The sequence below is a fragment of the Coturnix japonica genome, chromosome 2 (genome assembly GCF_001577835.2).
Source record: "Coturnix japonica isolate 7356 chromosome 2, Coturnix japonica 2.1, whole genome shotgun sequence".
In the NCBI taxonomy this organism is placed as follows: domain Eukaryota; kingdom Metazoa; phylum Chordata; class Aves; order Galliformes; family Phasianidae; genus Coturnix; species Coturnix japonica.
Genome location: NC_029517.1, coordinates 102,121,182 through 102,139,666, shown reverse-complemented (window position 1 = coordinate 102,139,666; position 18,485 = coordinate 102,121,182). Strand labels below are relative to the sequence as shown.

General features: G+C 47.8%; 1 protein-coding gene across 1 annotated transcript in view; it reads right to left on the bottom strand.

Annotated features, from left to right (window-relative positions):
• The window catches only part of CHD7 (chromodomain helicase DNA binding protein 7), a 122,105-nt gene extending 104,201 nt beyond the window's left edge, over positions 1 to 17,904 (bottom strand). The window contains exons 1-2 of the mRNA XM_032442738.1: positions 17,471 to 17,904; positions 15,823 to 15,927 (exon numbers count right to left, since the gene is read on the bottom strand). The gene's annotated coding sequence lies outside the window, so the exon portion shown is untranslated. The remainder of the gene's footprint in view (positions 1 to 15,822; positions 15,928 to 17,470) is intronic.
• Positions 17,905 to 18,485: the final 581 nt, after the last annotated feature.

Genomic DNA, 18,485 nt, shown 5'->3' with positions numbered 1-18,485 from the left:
GCAAGTGATGGTCCAGGACAAGAATAGTTACGCACTACAGGGCTTGTCACTAGGCAGAGCAAACTAGCAGATTTTAGATCTCTTGGTTTTGAGAAAGGCCAAGGACTACGGATGGGACTTCAGTCAATGAAAATGCACAGTGCTTGTAAGGTTGATGTTACTAATATTGCCAGGTCTAAAATCGCATCTGTTTTAACACAGGAATTGCATTTTTCTTTCCAAGCGGGGTTACTAGGATCACTATCTTCAGTTGTGCCCACAAATTCTCAAACTACCCATATCATTTACCTTAAAGCCCCAAGTTGTTCATTGAAAAGCACAAGAATTGGCCATAGTGATTGTGTTGCTTGGTTTCTTTTTTGCCCTTGACGTTACTTGTTTTCCAGAAGTTACTGCAAGTTCATAGCATCTCTGTGTTACAGCAGTACCTGGCTAAATATTCAGATAAATATCTTTATTAATCCTGTCACTTAATATATAGTAAAAGAAAGAGATATTATTACAATTATTATTCTGCTCCTTCAGCTACAAACACATAAGTAGTACATTGGCTATTTATTTTCTAGATGTAAAAAGGAGGAAGGGAAAAGAAGAGAGGAACTGCAGCTTTTTCAACCATGAGAAACCATGCCTATTCAGGGACAAATTATCTGTGTCCTTTCACTAATCCTCACCTATCCTGTTAATAGGAAAGTGAGGCTGAGTGATGGGCAAATGTAAATCAATTCACACTCCAATCACATATGCCTGACTCATATTGATAATTATATGGGGGGAAAGGAAGCGTGAGAAGCACTGTAGGATATTCAGCCTCCATGAACATTTTAAAGTACTTTCCATGTCAGATTTCCAAGAGCTTGTTGTTTTAGGTAACTCAGAAAAGCTCTGCACCCCATTAAATTTCAGGGTACACCAAAAGGGACAAATATGTATATAGACCTACGAAAAAAGCAAGGAAAATCAACAACTTGCTGTCAAAGAGCCAGTTTCAATTTTATTCTACAACAAAGCCAACGTTGGGATACTATTGCACTATCATATAACTGTTCTGCAATCCTTTAATGCACGGATATGAAACTTACAGCACACGATTTCATCCTACCCATTGCCACATAGTTCTTTTTTTATTAAGAATGAGATACCGTGCTAACACCACCAAACTTATCTGGAAGACTTTTCTGGCCCACAGAAAGGCTCTCCTGTCTTTTAGTTTGATCCCTTATTCATACTTCACCCTTATGAAGCTGAACTTCTAACGTAGCAAAGAATAAAGCAACCGACCATCCAACTGCCTCAGTTTTCAGCAATTCAGAGTTATAATTCAATAAGTCATTGCCAGTAATTGCCACCCATCTGCTCTGTTAGGAACATACCTGGTGGAACACAGACTATTAAAAGCTTGATCCCAACCCAAAAAGATGCTGCCCTATTGATGGCAGGGGCAAACAAAAGCCATACACATGCCTTGAACAAGCATTACAGAAGCAGCAAAAGGTACCTGCAATCTATAGCCTTGCTCATGGTACCAGATTTAAGGGCGACTTCCTCCTCCCAATGCCACTTTCAAGATCCCATGTGTGTGGGGGGGAGGTGAGTAGAGGAAATGACAGAGCTGCAGCACCTCGTTTTGTTTATCAGCTATTCATAGACCATGACGAAATCTCCTTGAACTGTCATGTCATTTTTTTCTTAACAAATATGCTTCTGCCACTTTTAAACAAGCCTGCAAGCAGCGTCTTCTAATAAATCAGCCCATAAAAGCCCCGATTCCACTTTAAACACGGGCAACAGGTGACTGATAGCTTGTGATCTTCCACTAGCAGGGCTGCACTGTACTAATGTGGAACAACCATACAGCTTTTGGATGAACAAATTTCAGATTTTCCTTCTACTCATGAAGGTTACTCAGGAGGAAGATCTCAAAATGCATTGGTTTTGGAAGGGGCACAAAAAAACCATCAAGAACACCCCCATTAAACATCATCTCACAACCCACTTTTTCCAGTCATGCCTTGTGTGGATTCATTTCAACCCCTGTTACTTCAAATCGTGCTATCAGCCTACACTGCCATCAGACGTAACAGCACCCCTCCACTTTGTGCTAAGGGCTTTGCCGGCGCTATTTTAACCACAGAACAACCCCAATCTAAAATTCTTACAAGTTATTTCGTAAACCAAAAAACCTGTAGTCCTATACAAAATTTATTTCCTGCTTCCCCCCAACAAATCCAACTGACCCACAAGCACATTCATTTCAGCTTCACTTCGGAACAAAAGCAGCCATTGAGCATATTTTATATATCTAGCAGGAGATGAACGAGGTTTCATGAGAAAGCTTAAAAATTAACTTATCAAAGTACAACCATAACTCCTCAACACCTGGAATGAGCACAAGCTCTTCATGACACCTGTGTTCTTGGCAGGAAGAGCCAGAACAACTCCATAGGCTCTCTCTAAAACCTCCACCTCTTTGTTAACTTCTGTGATCCCACAATTGCTATCTTCCAAAGCATCCATTTTGCTGCTCCTTCACAAAATCAGTGAGTCCACCCTCACAAATAAGCAGTCCCAAACAGCTCGCGATCTTTGCAGAACAAACTTTTTGTTCCATTACTTCAGAGCAAAACTCCCAAAATTCAGTTGCTTATGAGGATATACTGCATGAATATCAATTTCAGACTACTTTGGGAGTCTCAGTCACTTTCAAGGTAGCCTTTTCTCTCACAGAAATTATCACATGAAACACCAAATAAATCACAGAATCACAGAATGACCTGGGTTGGAAGGGACCTCAAGGATCACAAAGCTCCAACCCCCTGCCTGGCAGGGCCACCAAACATACACAATTACTAGACCAGGTTGCTCAGGCCCCCATCCAACCTGGCCTTGAACACCTCCAAGGACAGGGCATCCACAACCTCCCTGGTTGTGACTTTATGTTCTCAGTTTGATCCTACAACTTCTCAAGCACACATCAGCTAAGCAAAGCAACATAATTCTCAAAGGCCCCCACAAAGAAGATATTATTTCTGCAAACCTTTTTTTTTTTTTAAAGGCACCAGTCACATCTATACTCGAATAAACTCTTACTGTTCCACCATGGTTTGAAGCACCAAAGGTTTTTATACAGAGTGGTACTGTAACATGTCACATACTATGATAAAACAGAGAGACTTCAGTGCTAAACAATTAAATACTATACTACACTAGAGGTTTCCACATAGGAAGCAAAGAAGAAAAACCAAAGTTATGGGTCCCATGATAACTACAGCTAGATTATAATGCTGCTTTATACTGCATATTTGGACAAATGCATCAATTTACAATTGATGGGGAATTATCATCCAAGGACACAGTCACATACTTTGTCTCATTCTTAAATCCATGGCATTCAATTCAGGTTTCCGTGCTACTTGTACAAATTGGCAAGGTAACTGATTTGCTGGCAGGAATAAAACAGGTTATTAAAGCAAATTAAACCATCCTTCCCCAACACTTGTCTGAAGTTATGGTGAAGCACACATTGTTACACTGTTGCTTTTTTAACAAGACTATGGACTATTTCAACACCCAGCAAATTATATTACATTCACAATTTCTTCTTGGAATTTTTCCTCACAGAAAGCCTCAAAGGTAGTTTTGGGTCAAGCTAAAGCAAAGAGTGACAAGTTCCCAAAACAAGATGGTACTCAGCCAAGCGTTCTGACAAGCTCAATGATAAAACAGCTTATCTATTCACCATACCATTGGTGTCAAATACTGCTTTCATGTCCTGAAAGGCAGTCACACATTTAGGCTGCAAAGAACCACAGGCCAGCAAGTCAAGCTTCTCAATGAGGTGAATAAGGAGAAGATGCAAGGAGTGACTTCCATGGGAATATGGATAAACACAGACCACAGAAGTGATGATGTTGGTGTCTTCCTATAAAAGAGTCCTGTGCTACTAATACATACAAATTCCTTGAAGCAATTGATAAGAGGTCAAAGTCCGAGCTGACTTGTATGTTCAAAATACATCCCAACTTCTGACCAAAGGTCCTTCACCACAGGTTCTTAAACTACACCATAACTGCAAAAGAGGGAAGGTGTGCCCATGGGTAAGTAGGCTTGTTCTAAAACAAGAGAAAAGCACTAGGAAAGATCAGTTGAGCGTTCTCAGGTCTATGACAAGACCCGTGTTGTTTAGCATGCACATAAATCATCAACAGGAGATGAGCCTTAAAGTAACCTTGCTGGTAATAGCAGAGTTCATGTTGTTAACAGTGAAAATCAAAAGCAGGGAGTGACAGATCTTCACCATACCCAGCAAAGGTGAAATAAAATGGCGATGAGAGTCAGCGTGGGTAAATACAATGCAACGCATCTGGAAAAAAATGGAGTAAAATGCCTGAAGGACCACAGACGAGTGATGGGCACTGGATACCTTCCAGAATCTCCGGCCCAGATAAAGGACAAGTGAGGAGAGAACCAGAGAGAACCTACAGAACCACCAGCAGCACGGGGCAGGTAAGTAGGGAGCCATTGTTCCCCCTCTCTTAACAAGGAAACTAGAGAACATCAAACAAAACTAGCAGGTGGTAGGTTCAAAATAAAACAAATAAAAGGAAGCAGTTCTTCATACAATGTGTACTTAAGCTGCAGAATTCATTGCCGCGGTCCCATTGGAAGCTAAGAGTTTACATAGACTGAGAAAGGACTGGACGAATTCATGCAAGAAAAATTCATTAAGCGTTACCCATCACTTTTCCCAAGGAAATTCTGAGCTGCAAAGTTGCAGAGGCTGAAGGGCTCACTCTGCACCTGGACAGCCTCCACCAGTGCACTCTACACCCAGTAGGGCTGGGGATAACAGGGATCCTTGGGACAGCCCCTCTACCACTAAAAGAAGCAAGATTGTAACACAACTAACATCACTCTTGACAAATATGCTACTTTGATAACAGGCAACTTTCAGTATGTCGTTTTGCTTTCCTCACGCAAAGAAGTTGTATTTCAGTGCCTGTTATTGCCACTTAAGTGTGATCACAACATTTGGGAGCTCACAGCACGAATAAGACAAAGACACCCAAAATAATGAGTATCAGACTATGCTGAAAGGCTGCCATTTTTTCTCATCATTAAAGACCATTCCTATAAGAAAAAAAATAAATAAAAGCAAGTTTATAATCTGGTTTTATCCACCTTGGAGCAGAGGTGAAGGAAAACACTGGATAAAGGGAGTAACAAAAATGCTGGCATTACTAAACACTGCAGCACAAGCAGTGCTTCTCTGTATACTACCCAATGGATCCTAAGTTCAGTTTCAGAATAAATCAAAGGCAAATTGTGTTACATGTTGAAATTTCAGAACACTGGACTTAAATATATTTTTTTCAAATCTGAAGAGGAAAGAGTTAAGACAATATAAAGTGCTAAAAAAATTAAAATGTTCACATTTTTTTCCCCCTGTTTTAAACAGCAGCTGTAAGAGATAATATCAAGTCAAAGCACTGGCTTGAAGTTTTACTACCCTTATAAAAAGGTACTTAAAATAACTACAACATATTTAGGTTAAGCACTTAAAGGAATTACTGAAAGACTGAATTCAATCTTCAGCTCCAAGCCACAAGTCATTGTGCAACACCTTAGCTGCTGAAAACAAAACATCTCTGTTACCTATTAAGCAGGAACTCTGCTCATCGTTCTAAACCTGGGCTGTGGATTTTCCCCCCCGAGAAGTGCAGAAGATGCAACCATCACCGCAACAAGCTCTTAAGGGTTGTGCCTCCCCACAGCTTCCAGCCTTTGCCACAGCAGGAAGAAGTGCAGCGTTGTGTGCCCCATACAGAATATCAAGCCTTCTGCTAAACCTCCACCCAACACTAGGCAGCTTAAGCCAGTGACTGATTTCTCCAAGTCTCATAACAATCAAGGGTTTCACAAGTACAAGAAAAATGACCGTAAGCCCCATATTCAGATCACATCCAACACACTTGTGTTCAAAAAGATTGGTTGGTTCCTGTTTGGTTTAGTCAAGGCCTGACTTGAGATGGAAGAAAACCCTTGCAGAAAACATGAGAGAAACTGGCTAATAATATAGCGTATGATAGCAACTACGTTCCTTCTACTTCTAAACTTCACAAGGGATTTCCAAACACGCTTAATACTAGACCAACTCTGCTCTTAAGGACAGTCTTCACCTGCCTCAAAAGAGCAGCATCAAGACAAAATGAACACTGTGTAAATAACCACGATCACGTGATGAGAGCTGGTGCATACACAGCAACTATTACCAAGCCCAGCATGGCAGACCTCAAAAAGCATCACTACAAGCCCAACATACCTGTTGGGAACATCATTGGAGTCCCTGGCTCACAGCTGCCTGCTGAGCCCACCAGCACTAAACACAAGGAAAAGAACAAAAGCCACCCAAACACCCAGAGGGGCAAGTGCTGAGCAGGTACGTTGCCTTATAGCTTGTTGATGTATATACATCAACATACATCAGCAAACAGTGCCAAATTCACTCATTAGAAATGAATATACTTAGAACACAGCAGAACATTATCCACAAAACTCCCCCAGCCTTAAGTAAGTCCCACGCTGCTGCATGGACTGCTAATGTATATTAGCAACATCCATCCACTGTCAGCATCAGCGAGTAGGAAAATACCACCTCCTTTGTTTTGGGGGTTTTTTGAGGCTACACGGTTTTTCAGTTCCTCTTAAGCACTTCCTGTAGCAATGCCCACCACTCAGACACCTCCAAATTTGATCCAGTGGAATAAGCAGCCTTTAAATTAAGGTGTTATAAGGTCATATAGCAAGCAAGATGATCGGATTAAAGAGGAAGTGGAGTTAAGTTAATACTGAGTCACTATTTTAAGTTCTGTGTTCAGGACAACAGCATGATAGCTTTTCAAGTGTAACCCAGTCTTCAAGCAGGAAGGCTAAGAACTTTCCTACCAAAAAAAGGTTTCTTTTTTAAATCTGAACGTGAAATACGGGACAAAAATTCATCAGACAGGCAAGACCTGGTCCCAGAGACAGATGTTTTACAGCTGTGCTTTGGGCTTCCTAAAGCCCATTAGAGCCAGCACACACAATTCCTAAAGTAAACAAGCTGCTTTTAGTAACTGCAGTATTCGCTCTGAACACACACAATGTGAGTCAGAGCCGCCACTCCTCAGAGCTTTCCCCAAAAGCAGCGTGTAACATCCTCAGGTCCCAACTTACAAGTTCCCTCTGCTGCTCTACTGCCATCCCCACAGCTCCTGAAAGGGCGCTTTCAGATTTAGAATGTGCAAAAAGGATCCATCTACAAGGCACTATCTTCCTTCCTACGGAGTAACATGGCAAGCTTTTACCTTCCACTAAAGCACACATGGTCAGCCATATACTGAGAAAAATGGAAAGGAGAATCCACTCTTTCACCTGTGTGGTACCTTTCTGTCATATAGAAGGTAGCTTACACAGATAACTACGAAATAACGGTGGCTCTTCAGAAGCAAGCAGCTTCTCCTGATGTATTCCTGCTGCTCTGAAAGTCACCTAAGATTGCTAGGAAGCCTGAGCATGAGCTCCTGAGACAGAGCTGCCAATTTGCTGTGACATGTCTGCTCCTCATGAGAGCTACACAGTGTCAAACGCCCATTTGTCTCTGAAGGGCAGCAGAAGCATTGTGAAACAAGTACCTAAGCAACATGCTATTTTACTTGCAATATATTTTTCACCCATTTCAAACAACTAAGCACAATGTGATTGCAAATAACCACACGTTCATTTCACTGTGGGAAAGCTTCAGACCACCATCTGAACAACACAGCCATCTACTGAAGACCAAGAAATCTCGCACTACCTCAAACTAATGTAAGAGTAATCCAGATACTTGGGATAAAGTTCCGAGTAACCAAACCCTCCGAATTAAACATTGATTTGATACAATTTGAGACATACAATTTAGCTCCGTAGGTTTATGAACCTAATGGAGAACTTCAAGCTTGGCACAGAGAATCACACATGCAAAACCAACACAAAGTGAGAAGAACACGTAGAACAATGCACTTTCTTGTGAATCGAGTGTTTTGAAGGTGAAATCCTCCAAGTGTGAGATCTCCAACAAGCCATTCATACCTCAGTAAATCTCCTCAGCTTTTGTTCTTCTACCTCAAAAGGAAAAAATCGACTTCTGGACAGTGGTTTATTAATTCTAACAAACACTTTAGAACACGCAGTCCATACCATTGCTAGAATAAACAGATTTCAATATCAGTTTGAACTCAAGCCAGCACATTTTCCTTTCGGTGTTCTTTGCTTCGCAAATGATTATTCCATCCCTGTTTCACCCAGGAAGGTTCCCAGGCAACTGATCCAATCCACTTGCTCACTGCCACCAAAATGAAAAGATGAAAAGGGCTTGCTGCTCTCCAAGACACAGGCCCCCCTCGTTCTTAGTACCAGCTCTGGTGTTCATCAGATCCTTTTATGAGCCAGTCTGATTCATTACAACAGCAAACTGCTCTCCATTTTCCCGGGTTATTTTTCTGCCATTTCAGTGAACTAAAGTGGTTCCCAGAAGGACCTGACAAGCGCAGCTGCTATAGAGCTGGGCGCCTGGGAAGAAGGGTGCAGGGGGACAAAGGCAGAGTGGAAACTTCTCCTCTCAGAACAATATCCTGCTAAATTAGCTCACTGCGTTCCCCAGCTCACACCCTGACTTATATGTGATTAGATGGACCGCAAGGCGACACTCAATACTTTCCAGCTGTCCTAAGAGCTACCAAGTAATTTATTGTGCAGGAACTATTACATGCATTCTCTACACAGATTTACATACAACACTCCAGCAGAGAAAAAAAAGTGCTCTCACAGAGATAAAAGATGATGAGCAGAACTCAGATAGAAGAAGATACGTGAAGAAAGCTGTGGAGATTCTACTTCAGTTTAAAAACAACCCACTGGAAAGTGACCACCAATCTCAAGAAGTCATCTGACAGAGAAAAGCTACAAGAATTTATGTTAAGGAGAAAACAGCAAGAACTTGGCCTTCTCTTCTGGGGCTGTCACCAGGACTCAAGAAGACCTATTACAGAAGGCTGGCATCCCTGTTTCCTCAATATCCAGGGGGGAAAAAAAGGCCCTGAGGGAGGCAGTCCAGCCAACAAGGCGTTTCACCACATGCCAGCAGGCTTTTGGAGCAATGCTTTTTTCCTGTGGGTTGACTGACCTCATTCTTTCTGTGTCTGCCTTGCCTGTGCCACCTTACCCAAATGGTGTACGTTGAATCAGTCACAGCACCCCAATACTAAGAGCCCAGCCGTGCCCCCCAGCCCCACACCAACCTCAAGACAAGAGGTTGGCCACTCCATCCAGAGAGACAGACAGCCTCGTCTTCTTTCCTCAGAGACAGAGGGCAGCGAAAGGAGCAAAACGTCTCAGGAAGAGGGACTAGAACATCCCTGTTGCGGTAGGGAAGTTTCTTCTGAGAAGAGAGGTTGGAGCAACACCCTCCATCTGCCGTTTTTTGGGAGCTGAGGTGGTCATTTTCAGTACCCCAAAGCCAAGCAATCATTTGCTGGTGGCTGCAGGGAGAGTGGGGGCATGAGGCGTCCTCTTTTTTCCTTGAGAAGGAGCCGTTTTAGAACTCGGTCACTTTAAACATAGCACTTCTTTAAACCTAACCATGATTAAGTGAAAAGGCACAAACCACTTCCCCCCCTTCCACTTTTCTTTTCTTAAGCTTCAATGCAACCATCTCACACGCATGACTTTTAAGACCGTCATCTGCTACACCAATGATCAGAGTCAGGTTGAGAACTGCTCCTGCACTGCCCTCAACCAATTCTACCAAACAACTTTTTTTACCTCTGCACAACTGTCACAGAGCTCCAGTCCTGACAGCAATAAGGTAAGTGCAATCCCCAACAGCTGCTTGGGCCTGACCATTGCTGCACAGCTGTAGTACAGCTACAGTACTGTAGTGGTAGGTGATGCCAAGTTTTCCAGCAGCCTCTCTGAAGATATGATGGTATTAAGGAATTGCATAGCTGCTGCCTGTTCTTACTTCTGTGCAAACGAATGGCCCACAACAAAGCACACCTCTGCACAGATCACTTCCCCCTTGCTTGAGGCTGAAGCCTGCTCGTTCACTTCCCCTCCCAAGAAAGGATGATGACAGCAGGGATGAGTAAGGCTGCACCCCATTCACAGAGCTAAGCAAATGCAAAGCGTGGCAGACACCTCATAACAGCACCGATAAATGCAGTGAATTACTTAGCAGGTCTTTCCCAGACTTGCCTCCTCAGGCATGTAAGAAGCCCCTATTTAACTCACTTCCTGAATGATTCCTTCCTAAATCAAGAGATTAAATTGCTTGCTGTAAGCTCTCAGTTTAATTCTTCATGGTTAGAACAACTCAAGGCAAGAATTACACTGTAACAAGAGTCCCCTACTGGAGTTCAAAGGACCTCTGAGCTCAGGTAAGCGGTGGCTCGAATGGCACAGGGCCTGTGCTGAATCTATCCTGACACACCTCCCTGTGACCTCTACCAGAAATCTGGACCTGAACCATTCCAGGGAGCTCACAGCACAGCCCAAGTACCTCCCAAACACACAGAGACCAGGACCTGTCTGCCTTCTGCCTGCCAGCAAACAGCAGCATCACCAAGCAGCCACTGCAGACCTAAGGTAGCAGAACTCAGCGCACAGCCTCAAAACACCACAGGATTTGCACCTCAATGCATGCCAGGCAGTTCATCGTAACATCATCTTACACCTTACTTCAACCTAATAACCACAGTTACAGAGCTATTTCTGATCCCATATAAACACCATACATTCAAATATGAAACTAAAAGGCTCAAGTTACCAGGAACACCAGATTTCTGGATTTGATGCTCTCCTCTCCACTAACACACAGGTACAAGATGCTGAAAACTGGCACATCCCAACTACTAATTAAGACGCATCCCTGAAACTTACCAGTCTCTCACCTACATGCAATGCCATCTCAGCCTTATCAGAGCAGTTTTCGAACATCTGTTAGCCTCACCATTACCTTCCTTTCTTTAATCCTCCTTCTATCGAGCATTAAAAACAAAGTCAGATATCCACTCAGGTTGTCTTATTTCCAACTCTACGATTAAATACTAAACTGCTGCTCTCTACAGTCCAAGCTGACAAGTAGCATTTCAGCCTTGGATTTCTATCTCGGCAGCTCTCTAAGCAAGGAATACGCTGATACAGTACGTCACCACCGGCACGGCCTCCCCACTCACCAGCCCACACAAGTTGCCAGAGATGAAATCCTGAACTGAGTTTCCCGTTCCTCTCCCGCAGGGGTTTGTTCCACGTCCCACTGGGACAGCGCTGCCCCAACACTTTCTCTGAGGAAAACCTTTTCTCCTTTTTCTCCTGACACTGATCTCTAAACTTCTAAAGTTACAGATTTCCTTCTGTTTCTCTTTAGTTCTCTCTTAAACCACTACTCCTTAGCACCCAAAACCTACGTATTTAGCAAATACTGTTCACTCTCTGAATAATCAACCTATAGGCTTCCTTCTTATACAGTGATTCAGGACAAAAATGTGCCTTTACTAAGTCTTGACTTGGTTCGGGTTCAGATCCACACCATCACAGCCTTCTGTGTTGCTCTGAGCAGTGTCCAGCCCCCCGCACTCCTCCACACACACCCCAGATTTCACCATCTGGATAGAGCTGATCTATAGCTTTCGGGTTATCCAGCGCACAGAACAGGTGAGAGGACCAGGCTTCTCACCCACACACATCCCACATCGTGGAGCAAGAAGAACACACCTTACAGCTGTTTGCTAACTACTGAACCATGCAAGAAAGCAGTTTCCACAAACACAAAAGCTGAAGTGACAGAACTACATGGGGCTCAGGGCAGCTCCCCAGCTCCTTCCATATTGGCAGCAGCATCACCTGCACTGCGGGCAAAGAGCAGCCCTATTAGAGCTGAAATGCTGTTTATTCTGCAATGTGTCCTAATAATCTGGGGCTAGCAAGGAAAACGCAACTCCGCTAAGCAAACAAAGAGCAACATCAATTGGAAAGAAGATTAAAAAGGAAGTAGGAAAGGCACAGGCTGAAAAAAAGGTTATGGGAAAGCTGGGAATGAACAGGGGGAAGAAGCACAAAGAAATAATGTTTATATATCAGAGCAAGACTGGCTTTCCGACTTAAAAGAAATGATGCTTTGTGCATCTGACGTGCACCTCCACAAAGTGCTCTGAGAAAGAAGGCTGACAGAAATCAGGACAAACTGCAGGGTGGGCCTGCAAAACCACAAAGAAGAAATTCTGAAGCCAACGACCTGTGGAAGTTATAGCAGCAAACTGAAAGCTCAAGTGAAGAGCTCAAGTGGCTCAGTCATTAAAATTAAGGTGCTTCTAAAACCATTTGGTGCAACTTCCAGCATGCTGCCCAGGCAGGCAAAGTCCCCATGCTGCAATGACCAAGGGGAGCCTGAGCAGAACAACCCCCTGGGATCAGGCCTTATGATGTGAAATCCAATTTTCCTCCTGGAACCAACAGGAAAAAGGCAGACATGTTGGCTGCAACTTTTTCCACACAACTGATTCCCCAAGTTATTTATCCCCCACCATCCCCCTCAATGCCCTCTCGTCACAGCAGCCGCCCATGGCACAGGCAGGTTGCAGGCAGCCCGGTGGAAGCCCAGCAGCACCACACCCCACTGCTATATAGGTCATCACAGAGCCCTGTGCCACGCCAGCCAGGCCTCTCGGGTTAGCTCCTATTTGCCAATAAGCTTGCAATGTCACGTGCTACGGCACCGCGCTAACACGGCGGCTTATGCGATAATTAGCAATCTTCTGCCGAGCTGAACTTTTAGATTAGGATGGTTACATTGAGTGGTATCACTTCTTGCTCTTCAGGCCGGAGCTGCCCCAGCAGCAGGATGTGCGGAGCAGCGGTGACTGCACAGGAGGGTCTGGCAGCACAGAGCAGGCCGGGCTCCTTCAAGGTGCGTGTTTACATCTCCAAAAAGTCACAACGTTGGAAGCTCGCGGTTAATCAGCTTTTGTATACTTAAGAATATCCTTAAGAGCTTTGTTGTCATATTCAGGCGCTCGGAATGTGTCCTTTAGGTCACAGAGGCTTTTTTTTTTTTTTTTTTCCCTTCTAACGTGTCTCTCGATTTTATCTTCCAAGTATTTTTAAAGCTGAACCATGGGGTGGTATTTCCACAGCCCCAGAGAAGCCACGGAGAGCAGGTCCCAGAGATGGGAAGGAACCAACAGGGGGAAACTCTGTCAGCATCCCAGCAGAATCCTAGTAACAACGTGGGATGTTTCTGCACGCCGTGCCTTGCCCTGTGCTCTGAGAGACTTCTCAAATAATAATAATAACTGCATTGGAGTTTTCCTTTGCCTTTTCATTCATACACAAACAATACCCCAGACTTCCCTCCATCAAAGCCCAGCGGGCTGTAACCGAGCAAACAAGCCGTTTGCATAAATAGGGAACGATGGGAAGGGAGAAAGTTAACGTCTGTCCTAACAACTAAGCTAAATCAACGCACTACATTAATCTAATAACTTTTCTACCTGAAAAGTGAGATCTAAGGCTTATCCTGCACACAGAAGACTCATTTGTAAAAAAGATGGTTTAATTGCTTACCAGCACGTGCTATTTTCTCACGCAGACAAGGAACATAAAAATAAGATAAAGGTATTTATGATGCTTATGGGCACCAGCAAGCCAGACCCCGACCCAGTTGCTCAGCAACCTGCTTAACACAGACACACAAAGAGGTCAGGATTAGGGGAGCGGAAAGTACCAGGCAGGTGCCAGAAGCCTGGTCTGAATAACACCGGGTTCCCCATGGCCAACACCACCCAGCAGGCCCTCAAGGCTTCCCAACCAAGAATTAATATCAAAGTAAGATGAAAAGGAAACAAGGGGCGGAGGTAAGGCACACAATTTAAGGTGACTCACGTGTTTATTTCTGCCCTCTTCTTTTCCTTCCCAGCTACTTTTCCCCCTCCTCCCAGCTGAGCGACCTTTACGCGCCACACCATACGCTGGAAACCAAACAAAACCAAGCAGCCAGATGCTCCAGGATGCTCAGGATATGGCAACCTGCAGAGCCTCGGCACAAGGTTTTAAGAAGCACTGGTAAACCCGCAAAGTTCCTGCAACTTCGGCCTTGCACCTCAGCAGGAAAAAACAAAAATCCCATCTAGAGGTTCAGTTTGTCCTTGCTTTAAAGCCATGCTGCTCCCTGGCACCAAGGGCCACCTCCAGACATAGGGTCAAGTCCTGCTGCAGCACCTGGGCGAAGCTTCTCTGTGCCACCCTCATTGGCACTCTGCTTGCTTCACACATCACCAGGCCCCGGTATTATCTGAACGTTAATGAGAAATACCACAGACATTAATCAAAAGCTTCTCAGCGGCCCAACAGTAAACAGCTCTCCAAAAGAGCCCAGGCTCAGCCCTATGCACAGAGCCAGAACTGTGATGCTCCTGAGAGCTGGAACCCCCGCGGTGTCCACATCAACCACATTCAGAGGAGAGTGGTTACAGCACCCACGTCCCACCAGCATGCCCAGTTCTGAGCGCAGAGTGCTGCTATATCCCATTCTGGTCAATATTTTCACACCATCGCATCCTTAAAAATTATTACTTTCCCCAAAAGGACCTTCCCTTTTCACAACTTCTTTAATTATGGAAGAGGCAATGAAACCACTGTACACTTCTATCTGAGCAAGTTTAAAAAGCCCAGCCAGAATTGATAAGAAGAAATATCATTACGCTGCTAAATATTTAGTGAGATACTTGGTCCAACACGGTGATCCAATTAGTATCAGGGAAGCACTAATTCAGTTAAACTCACAGCCACGAGCATTTAACACTCTGTCGTGCAGCTTTCAAAATGATCTTTTATCTATTTCTTATCAAATGAAACAAACTTAAGAATCCTGGAGATAAGCAGGTTGGGTTAAGAGAAGAGCAGGACAGACACTGTGCCAACCTCGGGCATTCTGCACTGCTCACACGGGGGAAATTTTGTTTCATGCAACTATTCCAAACTTCCAAGGGTGCCCAATACTGAACACAATGACTTTTCCCAGGCAGTTGTGGGTTTCTCCCAAAGGAAAAGTGCCCACAGACCCCACACACCCATAACCCCAGCGAGAGGGAACGGGCAGCGCTCCCAGTTCCAGCAGCAGGAGATGGGAAAGTGTTGAGCACGTCATTGTTCTCATCACCTGTTACGGACCCCAGGAGCAAACGGTGAACGTTCTCAGGACCCCATCTGACGTTAGAAGGCATCATGAGAATGTTTCTGCTGCTGTTACAGAGGCAGAGCACTCAGAAGCAGCCCCCTGACAACCCGAGCGCTGCCAAGTTTACCAGTAAGCCCGATGCCTAGCAGGGGCTGTAAGCACAGCACCACGGTTTTTTGTTCTTTCTTTCTTTCCAAATAAAATAAGATAAGCACAAAAAATGCACTGGAAACTTTCAGGACGGAGCAGGAGAGCTGTGAAGTTGCTCCCAGTGCAACGCCCGGCAATGGAGGGGGCTCTGCAGGCTCGCTCCCAGCACCCGGCCACATTTAGCTTTCAGCCTTTTTATTATCACTGTCAATGAATGGGCCCCAGTCAAATTAAAGCTGCCATTTTAGGTTAAAGACTGGAGAGCCTCTGTTGTGCAACAGCGAGACAAAAACACTCCGAGCGACAGATGCGGCATTCTCATTGGGAAAAGACGGATTTCAACTTTCATTAAAAATAATAATAATAATAATAATAATTACGGATCATGCTTTTAGTATGAATTATATATTGATACTCACACATTACCGCAAACTAACGGGATTTATAATTGGGGGAAATCAGCTCCCCGTGCTGCTAAGGTCATAGTCATTAAGATTTTTTTTGCCGTCGTTAGAATGGATGATCTGTGAGGAAATGAACAGAAACATGTTTTGTTCAACTTGTTTGTGCCTCGCCAGTCCCGTATAGCACGAGAGAGAGAAAAAAAATAAGGGGGAGTGTGAAGGGAGGGGGGAGGGAGGGGAGAGGAGGGCGAACACATTCTCCCGAAAGCCATCTTCCGTATAAACACAGCCCCACCGCCACGGGAGCAACAAAAACCGGGGCGCACATCGGCACGGAAACAAAGTTATCGCGCTGAGGTTACGCCGATATTCCCCGAACCGGGAACCCGCGGAAAGGCGAGCGGCCGCGGATGGAAAATGGCCCTTCCCGAGGAGTCGGAGGGCACGCTCGGCTCTTTCCCAAACGAAAACAAAGGCGGAAAGTGGGCAAGTGCGGGGCGAGTTGCGCGGCGCATCCAGCGGCCCCGCGGCGGTGCCGAGGGAACTCCCCGAGCGCTGCTACTTTTCTTTTGTCCATTGTCTGTTTAAAAAAAGAACTCCTTCGGACCGGGGACGAGAGTGACCGAGCCGGGGAGGGAATAGATAAATAACAAGAACAATAAAAAATAAACAAAGGGAAAAAAATAAAACGCAAATTAAAAAGGAGGGGGGGGAGGGTGTAGGGGGGGGGAAGGTCGGGGGGGGCGTCCCAGCGTGGGAGCGCGTCCGCTTCCCTAAGGCTACCGGGCCGCACGCCCGCGGTGGAATGATGGCTGCTCGCTGCCTGCACGGACGGACACACGGACGGACGGACGCGCGCCCCGTCCGCTTCCCACTTCCAGGCGTACGCAGCCGCTCCGCCGCCGCCTCGGAACGGCCGTGCAAAGGGCTCCCGGCGGGGCGGCGGCGGTGCCGCTGCGTGCGCTCCCCCCGCGCTCCCCACCGCCCCCGTTCCACGACCCCACAGCGCGGCCTCCGGTAACCTCCCCCCCCCCTCTACCAGCAGCACCACCACCCACCCCCGAGCCCCGCGCTTCTTTCTTTCCCGCCGCCCCCTCCCCGCTGCCCGCCTGCCACCGGAGCAGGACAATCGCGCACCGGCACCGCGTGCTCCTTCCTCCTCCTCCTCCTCCTCCTCCCTCCGCCCGCCTTCCTGCCTCCCTCCGCTGGGGGCTGAGCCCCATGTGCGGGGCCGAGCCGGGCCGGGCCGGGCCAGGGCAGCGCCCTCACTTTGTTACAGCGCTTCCCGTGCCGCCGGCAGCGTGGTCAAGCGCAGGGGGGGGGGAGGGGGGGAGCGCTGGGGGGGGAGAGCTCCCGCCGCCCCCACCGAGCACTTTGCGCTTAACTTTTCCCGCAAACTTAACGAGAGGAACCGGGGCGAGTGGGTGGGGGGGGTGACGGGGGGGAAGGGAAAGGGGAAGGGGCGCCGCCGCTCCGGCTCCCCACTGCCCTCCCCTCCCCCGAGGCGGCCGCAGCACAACAAAAAGCCATTTACACCGGGGGAAGCGCCCCGCTGGGACCCCCCCCCGGCCCCGCCCGCGGCCGCGCAGCGTCCCCCTGCCCAGCCCCGGCCCCGCCGCCGCCGCTCCGCGCCCTCCCGCCCGCCCCCTCCCCGGGCACTCACCGGGGCCGCCGCGGGGCCGTCGGGGGCCGGCGCCCCCCGCTCGCTGCTCGCTGCCCTCCGCCGAGGGCCGGGCGGGAGGGGGGCACCCGGCGCGGAGTTGGTGCCGCCGGCCGGGGGGGAGCGCGGAGCTCGCACACGGAGTTGCTCGCTCGCCCCGGGGCCGGGCTAAGAGGGGAGGAGGGGGCTCCTCGACCGGGGCGGGAGGGAGAGGGGAGGGAGAGAGGAAGGGTCAGCGCGGGGCTCGGTCAGTTTCGGGCTCTCCGCCGGGTCCCGGCTCCGCTCCGCTCCTTTGTGTAATTTCACTCGATTCAAGTTTAATCCGATAGTTCCCGAGCGAGCGAGCGAGCGCGCCCGCAGGAGCCGAGCCGAGCGAGACACCAGCCAGCCAGGCGGCTGCCGCGGCCGCCCCCTCCTCCTCCTCCTTCCCCTCCCTCCGCCGCCACAAGGCGCGCCCCCGACACCGCCCCCTCCCCGGGGGCGAGCGCGGCCGCGCGCTCCGCCCCACCGCGACGTCACGGCCCCGCCCGGCATAATTTATGCAACAACAAAAAAAAATAGAAAGAAAAGGAAAAAAAAAAAAAGGAAAGGGGAAAAAAAAAACAAAAAACAAGAAGAAGAAGCGGCGGTGGCGGTGGTGAAGAACCGGCCCCGAGCGGGGGAGGGGCGCGGGGTCACTAACCGCTCCCCGGCCTCGGCCTCGGCCCCGGAAGCGCGGCGGGGCACGGAGCCGGAGCGAAGCGGCGTCCCCCATGCAAATGCCCCGGGCGCTCCGCCCTGTCCGCCAACGGGGCCGAGGGGATCGGGCCCGCAGCCCCGCGGGGTCGGTTCCGCGTCCCGGGACGCCCCCCGTTCGGCCGTTCGGGGCCGGACCCGGAGCTGGGAGCGGCTCCGCGCCGCATCCCTCGGACCGGCCCCGGGGTCACCCCGCCGCGCCCGGCGGACTTTGTCCCGGCGGCCATCGGGCGCTGCCCGCCGAGCTCGGCCTCGCCTCGTGGGCACGGCGGCGGGCGGGCGG